Here is a 16,906-nt window from a genome sequence, read left to right on the forward strand (position 1 = left end):
AACAATATTCATCCACTGAGCTTGCTCTAGGCACTGTGCTAAATAAGGAGGGAATAAATTTGAATATGATGCAATCCTGACCTGGGAACTGCCACTCTAGTGGGGAAATCAAGGTGTTAAGTCAACAATTACAATGTAATAGAGCACATGCTTTATTAAAGGGGTAAAACATTCCTGCTATGGAAACACAGGGGTGGGAAGGGAATTAATGCTAAGTAACAGAGAAAAGAAGATGGATCAAGAAAGTCTTCTCAGAAGAGGATTCTTTTGGATTAGATCCAGAAGGAATTGGAGGCACTGACCAGTTAGAAAAAAAGATTGGCTTTTCAAGGCAAAAGCAACAACACTTACACAGGTACATACAGAAACATACGACATCAAAAGTGACAGCTCGCTGAGAAATGGAGGAAGAGGCCCAAAGCAGCATTGGGAGTCTGGAGAGAAACAGAAATAGATAAGGCTGGTAGTCACCTGGAGCCCGACTGTGAAAGACATTACCCTTGAACACTTCGTGGACTTGGGCTTGTCCTTTGATGATGTGAGGGGAGAGAATTTGTAGTTTAGAAAGATTTCTCTGTCATGAGTGGAAGAGGATAGATTGGAACAGGAACAGGCCAAATGGAAGTCAACTAACTTAGTAGTTCAGATCCTAGGAGAGAAAATACTGAAGATCTCAAGGAGAGATAATGGGTCTGGAAAGGAAACTATAGATTTTAGAGGAGACAGATTTCTATTAGTAATTCAATATAAAGTATAAGGAAAAGTTAGAACTTAATAACAGCTCCCAGATTTCTGGGTTGGGTGTTTGTGAAGATAGTGGTGGTATTAACAAATGTAAGGAGTACAAAAAGCAGTAGCAAGTTGTCTGTGAGATATAGAGAGATTTGCTTTGAAAACGTTCAATTTAAGGTGCTTGAGAGTCCAAATCTAGATGTCCAGTATGCAGATCTGTGTGTGGGTTTGCAGCACAGGAGGAGGTGGAAGTTGAGAAAGGAATTTGCAAATCACTGTAATACAAAAGGAAGTTTGAAACACTGGAGAAGGAAAGGCCATACAGGAAGAATACCAGATAAGGAGACAAACGGAAAATGCAACCATGATGTTGCTAATGCTTAAGAGAAAGCCTGGTGTGTCCAATAAAAAAAGCATGGTTTATATTATATAATCTCAACTGTTCTTAAAGAAGGCATATTATATTAATGAGAAAAGCCTTGTTTCGAGAGCACATAGATAGGTTTGGGTAAGCAAATTTGGGCTATGCAAGTTTGCTGAATTACTCTGCACATTAAAAAGAACTGAAATTCTTTAGAGAAAAATTGAGGAAAAGAGAACAAAAAAAGACAGGCAGGAGCTTAGCAAGATCAGAGGGATACATCTTGGCAGGAACTTTAGAAAAAAAATATGCTGTAAAGAGATTGAAGTTCTATGTTCAGCTTTAAGTTCTCGTCCCCAAATGAAAACTTCAGTAAGCCCGCAGTCCACTGATGTCTTTATGCCTGTGTAGTCACTGGCAGGGGGTACAGGGGGTGGTAGTCAGTTCTCAAAGATCTATTGACTTCCACTTTTGCCTACTTAGTACAATTAAAAGACGATACATAAAATAGAGGAGGCCATAAGAGACTAGGCCTTGAGAACTGACCAAAAAATATTGTGTTGAGGGTTCCCCGTTTCTCACAGGGACAGGAATGTTCCAGTTGACCTTTGTGTTACATATGTCTATAGTATAGACATATATAAATGATACATATGAATAAAATATACACTAGATTCAGCTGGCTAGCTATGTGATCTTTGCCAAGTTGCCAATATTTACCCATATATCAACTCTCTTATACATGTTACCATACTCATAAATCAAATTCAAATTCAAAATGATATTCTCATTGAGATGCTTAGCAAGAACCATCATATTTGTCTATATATTTCACCACCTTTCTACATTCATTACTATGTATACATGCAAAATGTTGCTTCACTGTATAGCCCAAAATAATACAGAAAGAAAAAATATATATATATACACACTGAATATATATATACACTCTTCTTAAAGCTACATATCAATCTCTGATTTTAGAAAATGACAATTTTAATTTTATGAGAGTTATGTGATTAGGCAAATCATGCAAAATAGAAAAAAGAAGCTTAAAAACATTTCCAGGATACCAAAAAGTTAATCAGAATGGCTTTTCTATACAGGTCAACACAGCAAAGCAAACCTTAAATGCATTCTGCAGGCAGACTCCTGTCAAGTTTTCATGCTGCCCTATGAGTCCCAAAGGACACCCTTATTCATGCTGCAGATACTGCAGAGATGTGGGTGTGGTTTCTAATACAGAAGCTGACTGTCTATGAATATTCATAAGACACACTCTAGCTAAAACCCTCTGATGGTTTTCTGGGAACAGTTAAAATAGAAACAGTAAATTTTCTACAGCTAACCAGATACAGTTAGTTAAGGAAGGATACTGAGTTCTTGGGAAATGAAAATATACAGCACCCCATTCTAAAGAGCAAACCTCCTCTGAATCAGCCTCCCCTGAGTTATGCGGCCACGTGACTTGAAATGAATTGGTAAGAAACAAGAAGCAGAATTCAGACAGCTACGAAGCAACAGAATCCCATTCTTTCTTAAGATGGTGTCTATAATTGGATATTTCTGGATCCCCAGGAGGGGTTCCAAAATTCAGAAAGCCTCAAACTTATTTATTTTGGCAAAATTGTGCACCTAAAGGTATCATTTTTCCCCTAATCATGAACTGATCTTTGTACAAATTGGTAAAGATACAAAGCTGTACAAAGGAAGCCCAAATGCTTTTAATCCCCTACACAAAATTACAATTATGAGCACCGTTAACACAATAATTATTTATTTATCATATATAAATTCCTTTATGCAAATTTTTAACCTGTCTACTTATCTATCTAATCTACCTGTATACACATATACACAATATTTTTTAAGACTTTTTGAAGAGCAGTGTTAGGTTCAAGCAAAATTGAGGGGAAGGTACAGAGAGTTCCCGCATAAACCCTGCTTCCACACATGCATAATCTCCCCCATTATCAACATCCCCACCAGAGTGGTACATTTGTTTAAACTGATGAAACTATGGTGACATATCATAATCATCCAAAGTCCATAGCTTACATTGGAGTTCACTCTTTGGTGTTGTACGTTTTATGGGTTTTGTCAACTGCATAATAGCATGTATCCTTCATTACAGTATCATACAGAATATTTTCACTGGCCTAAGAATCCTCTGAGCTTCACCTATTCATCTCTTCACACTCACAACCCCTGGAAACCACTAATCCTTTTACCATCCCCATAGTTTTGCCTTGTCCAGAATGTCATGTAGTTGGAATCATACAGTATGAAGCCTTCTCAGATTGTCTTCTTTCACTCAGTAATATGCGTTTAAGTTTCTTCCATGTCATTTCATGCTTGATAACCCATTACCTTTTAGTACTGAGTAATATTCCATTATCTGGATGTACCCCTATACATTTATCTATTTATCTACTGAAGAACATCTTCGGTGCTTCCAAATTTTAGCAATGATGAATAAAGCTGCTATAAACATCTGTCTTTGTGCAGGTTCTTGCATAAACATAAGTTTCAACTTTGGGCAGATACCAAGAAGTGCAGTTGCTGAATCCCACGCTAAGAGGATATTTAGTTTTGTAAACAAACAAACAAACCAAAAACCCACCAAACTGTTTTCCAAAGTGGCTGTGACATTTTACATTCCCAACAGCAATGAATGAGAGTTCCCACCACTTCACATTCCTCATCAGCATTAGGGATGGTCAGTGTTCCAGATTTTGGCCATCCTGATAGATGGGTAATAGCAATTTTTTTAATTTGCATTTATCTCATGAGATACGATGAGGAGTATCTTTTCATATGCTTATTTTCCATCTGTACCTCTTCTTTTGTGAAGTGTCTCTTTAGATCTTTGGCCCATTTTTAATTGGGTTGTTTGTTTTCTTTTTGTTGAGTTATGAGTTTTTTGTATATTTTGGATAACAGTCTTTTATCAAATATGTCTTTTGCAAATATCAATATTTTCTCCTAGTCTGTGTCTTGTCTTATTATTCTTTGACTTTGTCTTTCCCATAGCTGAAGTTTTTATTTTAATCAAGTTCAGCTTATCAATTATTTCTTTCATGGGTTGTGCCTTTGTTGTTATATCTAAAAGTCATCATCATACTCAAGGTCATCTATATTTTGTCCTATGTTATCTTCTAGAAGTTTTGTAGTTTTACATTTTACAGTTAGATTTGTTACCCATTTTAAATTAATTTTTTGCACTCATAACCTTCTTCATTACATGTGCTTCTTTCAAGTACTTCTCTAAATGCATTACAGAATGACTATCACGTCCATTCCCTGAAATAACATTATTTTGAGTTAATTTTATGAAGAGTATAAGTTCTATATCTAGATTTCATTCTTTTGCAGATGGATGTCCAGTTTTTTCAGTACCATTTGTTGAACAGATTGTCTTTGTTCTGTCATATTGACTTTGCTCCTTTGTCAAGTATCAGTTGACTATATTCATGTGGCTCTATTTCTGGGCTCTCTATTCTCTTTCATTGATCTATTTGTCTATTCTTTTGCGAATACCACACTCTCTCTTGATTACTGTAGGTTTACAGTAAGTCTTGAAGTTGGGCAGTATCAGTGTCAGTCCTCCAACTTTGTTCTTCTCTTTCAATATTGTGTTGGCTATTCTGGCACAATATATTTAAATGTATATTTTATATATCTAAATATATTAGTATCTTACTATATACTGTTGATATCTCTTTTCATGTTATGTGAAGGTCATTCTCCCAAATCTTTAGCAATGATCTCAAAATGCCACATTATGGATATACTATCATATATTTAAACAACCTTTAATTGTTAGATATTAAGTACTTTCCAATTTTTGCTATCATAAATAAGAATATAATAAATATTCTTGTACGTAAGTCTTTGTGGACCTCTTTGATGATTTCCTATGAATAAAGTTCTTGATTAGAATTAGCCAGGAGAAACTTCCCAAAATTTTGGAAAGTTTATCAGAATTTTTACTCATAAATGAACATTTCCTCTTTCCCCACATATTCACCACCATTAATAATAATGATTATGCTCATGGTCGTGATAGCAAGAAACTTTAATCTGCATTCATTGATTGCTAGGGAAGTCAAACATCCTTTATGATTATTTCCTCTCTCCCTCCCTCTTTCCTTCCTCCTCCTTTTCTTCCTCTCTTCTTTCCTTCTATTTCTTTTTCTATGTTTTGGTAATGGTCATATTATAGCCTCTCTCTCTCTTTCTATAATTATCAGGTATAGTTTTTAGGAAGATGTATTGTATTTTTTTGTTAAATGAATTGGAAAAACATTTCCTTTTTTTTCTTCTACCCTCACATAATTTATTTGTCATGGACATTAAATCTTCTTGAAATTTCAAAGTAAAAGTGGACCTGTAATTATCTGTTCAGACTATAGTATTTTTCAGATGTAATTTTTCTAACCAAAAAATTAAAAAAATCCCTTTTTGCCATATCCATGGTCAACTCATTTATTCTATTTTTTAAGCCCATTGAAGGCATAAAATTTTATGAGACAACTGTACATTTCTCTTTCAAGACAAATGTGTCACAGAGTTTTATATATTTGATTATTTATTAAAAACTCCTTTTGTTTCATTAGTTATATAATCTTTTATGCTCTTAACTTTGTGAAGTTTTTTCTATACCTCTTTATAAAATGGATTACAAAAATTTTTATATTCCAGTTAATTAGTAAAGACCAGTACTTCATTTCTTGGGATGGTATCATTTATTTAATCTATAAATGGTCTTCTTTTTCCCACTTAAGGCTTTTGTTGTGGAATTATTTATCTGTTAATTGATGCTGTGTGTACATTGCTTTAGTATTTTATAAATTATTCACCTAAAATATTCTCTTCATTTTACTGAAGATAATACCATCTAACCTTATTTTAGAAAAGCATGTATTGCATAACAGGGCTGTTCTTTGCTTTCGTTATCCACTCTATAGGGATAATCAGAGTATCTTGATTGAATATTTTACCATAACTCATGTTTGGTCTTTTTTTTTTCCATTTTGTCTTTTGTCTCTTTTACTCTTTCAGCTAAGCTTTTTTTTTAACATCCTTATTGGAGCATAATTGCTTTACAATGGTGTTAGTTTCTGCTTTATAACAAAGTGAATCGGCTATACATATACATATGTCCCCATATCTCTTCCATCTTGCATCTCCCTCCCTCCCTCCCTCCCCATCCCACCTCTCCAGGTGGTCACAAAGCACCAAGCCAATCTCCCTGTGCCATGTGGCTGCCTCCCACTAGCTATCCATTCCACGTTTGGTAGTGTATATATGTCCATGCCACTCTCTTACCTTGTCCCAGCCTACCCCACCCCTCCCCGTATCCTCAAGTCCATTCTCTAGTAGGTCTGTGTCTTTATTCCTGTCTTGCCTCTAGGTTCTTCATGACCTTTTTTTTTTTACATTCCATATATGTGTGTTAGCATACAGTATTGTTTTTTCTCTTTCTGACTTACTTCACTCTGTATGACAGACTCTAGGTCCATCCACCTCACTACAAATAACTCAATTTCCTTTCTTTTTATGGCTGAGTAATATTCCACTGTATATATGTGCCACATCTTCTTTATCCACTCATCTGTCGATGGACACGTAGGTTGCTTCCATGTCCTGACTATTGTAAATAGAGCTGCAATGAACATTTTGGTACATGACTCTTTCTGAATTATGGTTTTCTTGGGGTATATGCCCAGTAGAGGGATAGCTGGGTCATATGGTAGTTCTATTTTTAGTTTTTTAAGGAACCTCCATACTGTTCTCCATAGTGGCTGTACCAATTCACATTCCCATTGGCAGTGCAAGAGTGTTCCTTTTTCTCCACACCCTCTCCAGCATTTATCATTTGTAGATTTTTGGATGATGGCCATTCTGACCAGTGTGACATGATATCTCATTGTAGATTTGACTTGCATTTCTCTAATGATTAGTGATGTTGAGCATTCTTTCATGTGTTTGTTGGCAATCTGTATATCTTCTTTGGAGAAATGTCTGTTTAGGTCTTCTGCCCATTTTTGGATTGGGTTGTCTGGTTTTTTTGATGTTGAGCTGCATGAGCTGCTTGTAAATTTTAGAGATTAATCCTTTGTCAGTTGCTTCATTTGCAAATATTTTCTCCCAGTCTGAGGTTGTCTTTTTGTCTTGTTTATGGTTTCCTTTGGTGTGCAAACGCTTTTAAGTTTCATTAGGTCTCATCTGCTTATTTTTGTTTTTATTTCCATTTCTCTAGGAGATGGGTCAAAAAGGATCTTGCTGTGATTTATGTCATAGAGTGTTCTGCCTATGTTTTCCTCTAAGAGTTTGATAGTGTCTGGCCTTACATTTAGATCTTTAATCCATTTTGAGTTTATTTTTGTGTATGGTGTTAGGAAGTGTTCTAATTTCATTCTTTTACATGTAGCAGTCCAGTTTTCCCAGCACCGCTTATTGAAGAGGCTGTCTTTTCTCCACTGTATATTCTTGCCTCCTTTATCAAAGATAAGGTGACCATATGTGTGTGGGTTTATCTCTGGGCTTTCTATCCTGTTCCATTGATCTATATTTCTGTTTTTGTCCCAGTACTATACTGTCTTGATTACTGTAGCTTTGTAGTATAGTCTGAAATCAGGGAGCCTGATTCCTCCAGTTCCGTTTTTTGTTCTCAAGATTGCTTTGGCTATTCGGGGTCTTCTGTGTTTCCATACAAATTGTGAAATTTTTTGTTCTATTTCTGTGAAAAATGCAAGTGGTAGTTAAATAGACATTTCTCCAAAGAAGATATACAGATTGCCAACAAACACATGAAACAATGCTCAACATCACTAATCATCAGAGAAATGGAAATCAAAACTACAATGAGATATCATCTCAAACAAGTCAGAATGGCCATCATCCAAAAATCTCTTGCACTGCTGATGGGAATGTGAATTGGTACAGCCACTATAGAGAACAGTATGGAGGTTCCTTAAAAAACTACAAATAGAACTACCATATGACCCAGCAGTCCCACTACTGGGCATATACCCCAAGAAAACCATAATTCAAAAAGAGTCATGTACCAAAATGTTCATTGCAGCTCTATTTACAATAGCCAGGAGAAGGAAGCAACCTAAGTGTACATCATCAGATGAATGGATAAAGAAGATACAGCACATATACACGATGGAATATTACTCAGCCATAAAAAGAAACGAAATTGAGTTATTTGTAGTGAGGTGGATAGACCTAGAGTCTGTCATACAGAGTGAAGTAAGTCAGAAAGAGAAAGACAAATACCATATGCTAACACATATATATGGAATCTAAGAAAGAAAAAAAAAATGTCATGAAGAACCTAGGGGTAAGACGGGAATAAAGACACAGACCTACTAGAAAATGGACTTGAGGATATGGGGAGGGGGAAGGGTAAGCTGTGAGAAAGTAAGAGAATGGCATGGACATATATATACACTACCAAACGTAAAATAGATAGCTAGTGGGAAGCAGCCACATAGCACAGGGAGATCAGCTCAGTGCTTTGTGACCACCTAGAGGGGTGGGATAGGGAGGGTGGGAGGGAGGGAGACGCAAGAGGGAAGAGATATGGGAACATATGTATATGTATAACTGATCCACTTTTTTATAAAGCAGAAACTAACACACCATTGTAAAGCAATTATACTCCAGTAAAGATGTTTAAAAAAAAAAAGAAAAGAAGCCATAAATAAAAAACAGTAAAGTAATGAAAAAAAAAAAAAAAAGAAAGGACTGGCCTTTGCCAGCTTCTGAGAGATAACCTCTAAGTCCCTGTCATACTCTACTTGATAAGAGTATCTTTGTATACCTGGGGACTTGAGACAAACCAGATTTACTCCAACAACGTGATTTATGATGAATACATTTTTTTATTTGCTTGGGGTCTTGGCCCAAACTCTATCAGTTTGACCTCTGGGGAGGAGGAGGAAGGTTAAGGCTGAGTAGTTAAGGTCAGTCTTGCAGGCATTCTAGGTCTATGGGACCGACCTAAAATTAAAACACTAGACTCCAAAGCACAGCTGATCTTCCCCATTGGCAACACCTCAGATGTATTGTCCTATATCATTGCTGTGAGAGTTAGGTGCTGTCCATATGACTCCACTGGGAGAGTACAGTTGGAAACTGAGGCCTAGTTTCTCCTGGACACTGCACTATGCACCATTTTCCTTTGCTTATTTTAATCCATATGATTTCAATTTGTAATGAATTTTAACCGTGAGTATGACAACTTTACTGAGCTCTGTGAGTCCTTCTAGTAAATCACTGAACCTGAAGGTGGTCTTGGAATCCTTGACACAGTTGCTGAGACAACTAAACATCTTCAGTAAGTGCGTGCTAAGTGTCACAAGAGTTACTGAAACTTCAGTTTGGAAATGGCTACCAAGGAAATCTAAGCTACAGCTGGAGCTGGAGCTTGAATTCTGGATTTCATGTGTATCACTCTATACTTAGCGTGGAAGCTGCATGCCAAAAGCTTTATACCCAAGGAACAGATCTGGCCCACCTGTGGAGTAAACCAGGGAAATTCAGAGAGGACAGAGGGGTCCAGTCTCATGCTCAAGGCTAGAAGTAAGGATACAGTTTTGAGCCAGGTGTTTGGGTTTACACTTACTACCTCCTAACTCTGATGAAAAGTGTAAATTAGTTAACCTCTCTGTGCCTCCAACTCTCACATTTTATATTTCTAAAGAAATATACAAAATCATAGAGAATTTTAAGAAGCAAGCATCAACAATATTAATATAGAGGTATAAGTCTTTTTTGTTTGTTTGTTTGTTTTGGGTTGTTTTTTTTTTTGCTGTACGGGGGCCTCTCACTGCTGTGGCCTCTCCCGCTGTGGAGCACAGGCTCTGGATGCGCAGGCTCAGCGGCCATGACTCACGGGTCCAGCCGCTCCACGGCATGTGGGATCTTCCCAGACCAGGGCACGAACCCGTGTCCCCTGCATCGGCAGGCAGACTCTCAACCACTGCGTCACCAGGGAAGCCCAGAGGTATAAGTCTTTATCCCACAATCCATACCTGTTTGTCTTTCTTCTGAATATTCACATTCAGGATTTGTCCTTTGTATACTCATATTCTGGCTTCTTTCTCCTAAGGAGAAAGCTATATTGCCAGGGTGAGATTACTGCTATAAAAAATATTAATGTTTTCATGATTGTGTTATTTATAATCATACTGTTTCATAACAAATTACACTCCACGATTCAGTGCCATCTAAGCAGAATATGCAAGGTGAAACTCTAGGGTCCTTGAATCATTTGAGTTGATGGAGGTGACCACCCCTGTCACTTGTAAGCTCTGTGACATGGTGCTTGTCACTTAAATTCCTGGACACTATTTACCTCTACAGAATTCCAGTGATGAAAACATCAAGGTCATTTGCATTTTTGGAGGATTAAATGAGAAAATGCATGGAAGATGATCAGAGTTAGCCCCAGGAGTAGATACTACAAACATGTTGTTTTTGTTAATATTTGTTCTGAGTAGGTACCATGTGCTTTGTGTCAGGCACAAGTGTAGTGATTCTAGGATTTAACAAATATTAAGATATGGTTAAACGTATGTACATAAGAATGAAAACAGATGTGCCTCTAGGTGCTTATGGTTCAGTAAGGAGACCGACATGCACAAAGATACAATGCAGCAGAGGCAAGTGAGTTGGGGAAGGGCATTTCAGGTAGAGGGTAGAGTCAGTCATAGTTTGTGCAAAGGTGTGATGAGTATATTTAAGAGACAGTGAAAATTAAAGTTTCCAGAAGCTGGAAACTAGGCCGTGTGGGTGGAGATAAGGAGGGTCAGAGTGGGCACCAAGGTACTGGGACTGAATCCTTTTCCCCACAATGTCACCAGTGTTTCCTCAGTTGCTTTCCTAAAGGCAGAGATTGTAGAGGCATTTGGACTCTCTGTCTTTAAGCTTTCACTTTAGACTGTGCAGTATGTTCCTTCAGAAGCTAAAACAAATTACCCTTATTGGCAGATGGCTGAGACTACTGCAGTTAAGGCTGTCTGGCGTGGCTGCATTTCCAATGAGATCCTTCTGATTTATTTCATCTGCAGTAATTAAACTTGCCTTTCCTTGCAGCAATGACTTAAAAATGCCAGGTGCTCTGGGCCTCATTGAAGAAGTTTGTCGTTGTCACTGTTGGGTTACCCAGGGACAACTTCAGATGCATCTCAACTACTGCTGTGGCCATTTCAGATTTTCACCTGCAAACTCTAGGAACGAGGTCCTCAGCTATCATACTGAGGTGCAGCTCACAGCCTTTTCATCCATTAGAACCAAAGACTGATAACGCTCTCATCTCTTTCTTTGTATCCCAACACAATGATGACTCCATCCTAGGGTGTGCTTGTCAGGGTTCCCCAGGACAGTAACAGGGGAACAGGGCTCTGTCAAGCTATAGAGAAAAGAACTATTTTGGAATATTGTATGCACCTTAAAGGACACAAAATATAGCAACTTCAAGCAAAAAATAAATAAATAAATAAGCTACTTAAGCACAAAAAAGAATGCAATTAGTGCCAGAATTCCACTTCAGAAATCCACAGACATTTAAACTAAGTTTCTAATCCCCAGCCTTCAATAACATGCTTTGATTGTCTCATTGAAGAATCAGCAGGCATATCAGGAACGGTGCAGAGAAACAAAGGAAGCCAAGTGAAAGGCACATGCAGTAGGAACACTCTTTGCACAACGTTGCTGGATCAGATCATTCTTCAGATAAAGCTCAAAGGAGATAGCCAGGTATAATATTATGATTTATAATAAGAAATATATACTTGATCTTAGGTCACGGTTGTTCCTGGCACACAGCCTGTAAAGCCCTTGATATTTCCTATAATGAACGTGATAAAGATGTCTTTCTTCATGTTAATGAGGTGACTTTTGGAAAACACCTAAGGATGGGGACTGGTTGCCAGGGGAGCCAAACATGTGATCAGAGCATTGGAAATTTCAGTCCCACCCTCTTGACCTCCAGGGAGTGGAGGGTGGCTACAATCACCAATGGCCAATGATTTAATCAATGGTGCCTGTGCAATGAATCCTCCATTAAAACCCCAAAAGGATAGGGTTCGGAGAGCCTCCAGGTTGGTGAACACATCCAAGTACCTGGAAGGTGACGCACCCCAACTCCATAGAGACAGAAGCTCCCAGGCTCAGGACCCTCCCAGACCTCAGCTCATGTACGTCTTCATTTGGCTGTTACCTTTAGTATCCTTTGTAATAAATCTGTAATCTAGTGAGTAAACTGATTTCCTGAGTTCTGTGAGCCTTTCTTGCAGATTAATCGACCAAGGAGGGGGGTTGTGGGAACCTCTAATATATAGATAGTCAGAGGCACAAGTATCAACTTGGACCCAAGACTGTCATTGGAAGTGGAGGCAGACTTGTGGGACTGAGCCCTGCTTAACCTGTGAAATCTGATGCTATCTCCAGGTAGACAGTGTCAGAATCGAGTTAAATTTATGGGACACCTGGCTAATGTCCCCAGAAAATTGATGTGTTAAAAAAAAACACACATTGTAAAAAAAATACACACATTGGAATTAGTGTTTGAATTGTACCAAGTATATAGGCTATTGGGAGGTGGGTGTGGGAGAATGAAAGAGGCACTTTGGATGTGGCAACCAGTAAGGTTTGGTAAGACTGGAAGGAGAGTGGGTGGTGGGAGTGGTTGGAGATAAGAATAACTAATTATTGTTATACAATTATAATTATACGTCCAATGTCTTGCTCACTTACTCCATGTAGGACATTGAGTTAAGTCTGTTAAATGCCTTCTCTCATTCAATCCTCACCAGTGCCCTGTGAGGTAGGAACATCATTATACCAGTTTTGCAAAAGAGTAAACTGAAATGCAGAGATTGTGATGCCCTGGTCAAGGTCATTCAGCTCTGTAACTAGGCAAAGGCCAGGTGATAAAAGTTCTTATATTCCAAGCCAAACTTGGAGTTTACCTCTGAAAGCAATGGGGAGACATGGAAGGATTTCAACTAAAAGAGTGGCATGCTCAGACCTGTATTTTATAAAGATAGATTTGGAGGTGGGGGTGGAGGAGGAAAGGGGGAGCCAGGGGGCAGAGGAAAGCAAATCAGGACCAATTAGAAAGCCTTAGCCGATATCTGGAGGTAAATGATGAGGCAGAAACTAGGCAGCTGGTGAGAAGGGAATAGCTTTGAAAGATGTAAACAAACTATAGTGGACAATCATCAGCAATTCAAGAGTTAAAGCAATGTTCTCAAGCAGATATTAACGACATTTTATTATTTTATATTTCCCAAAGTATGATGGGAACCTGCACAATTATACAGGATTCGCACCATGGTAAATATTTACTTGGCAATTTGGAAAATCTGATTAGTGCTTAATAGAGTTGTTTTAAACTCATGGGCCACGGTCATTAAGAAAAAGAAAATTGCCTCTCGTGTTGTATTATATTTTAATTCCAGGCAGGAAGACTTGTTTAGCAGCCTTTGTCACAGAGCTTATAAACAACAGTTTTTAAAAGTGAGACAACATAAACACAGTATCATCCTGACACTGCATGCGTCAGCCTCTACAAAACAAGACAAATTTTCCTCAGCCCCAGACCAGTAGTCTGTTTATAAGAGGTGAAAGCTCATTCCCTAACACCACCTCTTAACTCATGCCCTTGAGAGGAAAACTAAAGTTACAGATCTCTAAGGGAACTGCAATTAACAAAAAAAAAAATCACTTGGTTAGCACCCGCAGAAACAGAGTCCCTCAATTTCTCTCTCATATCTTCATGAAAACTGGTCAAGGTCAAATTTGCACTAGTCATGGTTTTCCCCCTAGAAGAAAAGTAAAAGCAGGAGCTACTTATGATTTTCCAGAAAAAGCCAGACAAGAGAAGTACCAGAACTTGAGTCCAGTTTACCTGGCTTCAGGGTACCTTTCCCCATAATAATACGAGCACCCTGGGGACTCAGGGCATGAAATAGCATGATTCAGAATTTTTCCGAAAGGCGAATGGGAGGTTAAGTTCCTGCTAAGTCCTGTATTTTACATATTAAAAATTAAAATCTGTAAATAGTTTGTTATTTATGTTGAATTTTCATAAATCATGTTCAAAAAAGCCTTCATACTTAGAAGGCTCCATAACTTTTTGAGAAATGCAAATTAAACCTCAGAATGGAAAAAGTGATCAAAGTTGATATAGATTATCTTGGCACAATCCCTAAATCTTAAAAGAGGTGAGAAGCCATGAAATGATAATATATAAAAGAAGGACATTGTGTAAAGTTTTCTGAGCAATTTGTTGTTTTTTTAAAATATAACATATACACCAAAATGTGCACAGACTTTAAGTGTATAAGCTGTTGTATTTTTATAGTGATCCCATCCATGGAAACAGTGACCAATTCAAGAATCAGAACCTGGTCATCACTTCAATCACTCCTTTCTCTTGAACGATGAAGTTACGGACAATGTTTGTATCCTCTCAAAATTCATTGGTTGAAGCCCTAACCTTTAATGTGATGGTATTTGATGGTATTTGGAGATGGGATTTAGGGAAATATTTAAGGTTAGATGAGACCATGAAGGTGGGGCCCCCATGATGGAATTAGTTCCCTTACAAGAAGATATACTAGAGACCTTGATCTCTCCCCATAGATGCACAAAACAGAAGTCATGTGGGCAGACAGCAAGATGGTAGCCACCTACAAGCCAAGAGGAGAGGCCTCAAGATGAAACCTGTCTTTCTGACACCTGGATCTTCAACTTCCCAGCCTCAAGAACAGAATAAATTACTGTTGTTTAAGCCACCCAATTTACAGTATTTTTTTATGGCAGCCCAAGCAGACTAAGACAAATGGTAACCACTGTTCTGACTTCTAGCAACATAAATTATTCTTCCTTGGTTTTGAATCTTATATATCTAGAATTACACTGTATGCATTCTTCATGTTTAGCTTTTTTACCTTGGTATAATGAGAAATTCATCCATATTTCCCAGAATAAGGAAATGCTTTTTGTATTTTTAGTTTATTGAAAGGTTTCCTTTTTTTTCTTTTTTCTTTTTTTTTTTTTAAACTCTGAACGGTGTTGAATTTTCTCAAATGTTTTTCTGCATCAAGAGGAGACATAATGTGATTTCCCCACACATATCATTTTCCTGCTAATATGGAGAATTGCTTCCTTAGTTGATTTTCAAATATTAGCTTACTCATATTGGTGGAGAAAGATCAGTTTAGTCAAGATGTATTATAATATATATATCAAATATATATCATATATATGATATATATATATATATATATATATGATATACATATTGCTGGATTCACTGTGCCAAAATTTTGGTAAGAATATTTGCATCTACGTCCATGAGAAAGATTGCTGTGCAATGTCATTATAAGTTTTGAATTCAAGGTTATATTGTACTCAAAAACAATAGGGAAGTGTGTTCCCTTTGTTTCTATTCCTTGAAATAATTTTTTAAGATTGGTGTTACTTTTTTTTCCTTAAATACTTGGAAATATTTGGAAATATTCATTGGTGAAGTAATATGAGGATATCTTTGGTTTTGTAACAACAAAAACAACAGTTTTTGTTTTTTGTGTGTGGAAGGTATTTAACAATTGGTTCAATTTCTTTGCTAAATATTAGGCTAGAGATTTTTGTTCCCATTACTTTCAGTTTGAGTAGTTTTTTCTTAAGTAATTTATTTCATCGCAATTCTCAAACTTATTGCAAAAAGTTGTTTCTAACATCCTCTTATCACTTTAATGCATGTAGGGGATATGTACTGATGTTCATTCTTTCTGTTGGTTATTTGTGTTTCCTCTCCCTTGCTGCCTTTCTTCTTTTCTTCCTTCCATCCTTCTTCTTCCTTTCTTCCTTTTGTCATTGATCACTCCTTCTAGGTTTTTATCAATGTTAAGTTTTTAAAAAGAGTCAACTTTTGTCTTTGTACTCTTGTATTTTATTAATATCTACTGTTGACTTTATTATTTTCCTTCTCTTTTATTTAATTTAGTTTTCCTGGGTATTTTTAAAATTTTTATTTACTAGCTTCTTTCTCTTCTAATATATGCATGTAAAATTAAAAATTTGCCTCTGAGCCCTACTTTAGCTGAATCTCACAAGTTGCTAAGTGTTGTATCTTTGCAGTAATTCCATTCAAAATATTCTCTAATTTCAGTTGTAATTTCTTCTTTGACCCACAAATTACTTAGGAGAGCATTGTCTAATTTCTAAAAGGTTGGAGATGCTCAAGGTATGTTGTTATTATTTATTTCTAGCTTAATTCCACTGGGGATTGGACATCATACTCTGAACATTATTAAACCTTTGAGTTCGTTAAAGCTTCCTTCACAGTCCAGCATGATAATTTCAGTGAATTGTTTAACTCATTTTTCTCTCTGTGCTTCATTTTGGGTATTTTCTACTAACTGATCTCCCTAGTCACTGCTCTGTCTTCTGTTATGTTCAATTTGCTGTTAAAATCACCAATTCAGAGACTGTTATTTTTCTATTCAATAATGTCCATTTGATTTTCTATATATGTTCCAATTATATGTTAAAATTGTACATTATTACTATTTTCCCTCTTTTCATCTATTTTCTGGAATATTCTAATCAAATTTATTTTAAAGAGATTGTCTGCCAAGTCCAGTATCTGGCCTACTTGCTGGTTTACCCTTTAGTGTCTATTTTGTATCTTAGGGTTTGGCCCTATATCCTATCTCTTCACATGTTTAGTAATTTTTTTATTGAATGCCACATATTTGGGTAAAAAAATTATAGATGCTTCAA

The 16,906-nt window shown here is 36.9% G+C and overlaps 1 long non-coding RNA gene across 2 annotated transcripts in view; it reads right to left on the minus strand.

The window, feature by feature from the left end:
* LOC136794677 (uncharacterized) overlaps nucleotides 1-16,906 on the minus strand; it is a 137,548-nt gene that overhangs the window by 46,946 nt on the left and 73,696 nt on the right. Inside the window, exon 1 of one of the 2 annotated variants that reach the window (XR_010841754.1) lies at nucleotides 2,220-2,299. The exons of the other annotated variant lie outside the window; for it this stretch is intronic. This is a non-coding gene — a long non-coding RNA (uncharacterized lncRNA). Of the gene's footprint in view, nucleotides 1-2,219; nucleotides 2,300-16,906 lie in introns of those variants that run through there. 2 annotated transcript variants of the gene reach the window in all.

Source organism: Kogia breviceps, chromosome 8 (assembly GCF_026419965.1).
Source record: "Kogia breviceps isolate mKogBre1 chromosome 8, mKogBre1 haplotype 1, whole genome shotgun sequence".
NCBI lineage: Eukaryota > Metazoa > Chordata > Mammalia > Artiodactyla > Physeteridae > Kogia > Kogia breviceps.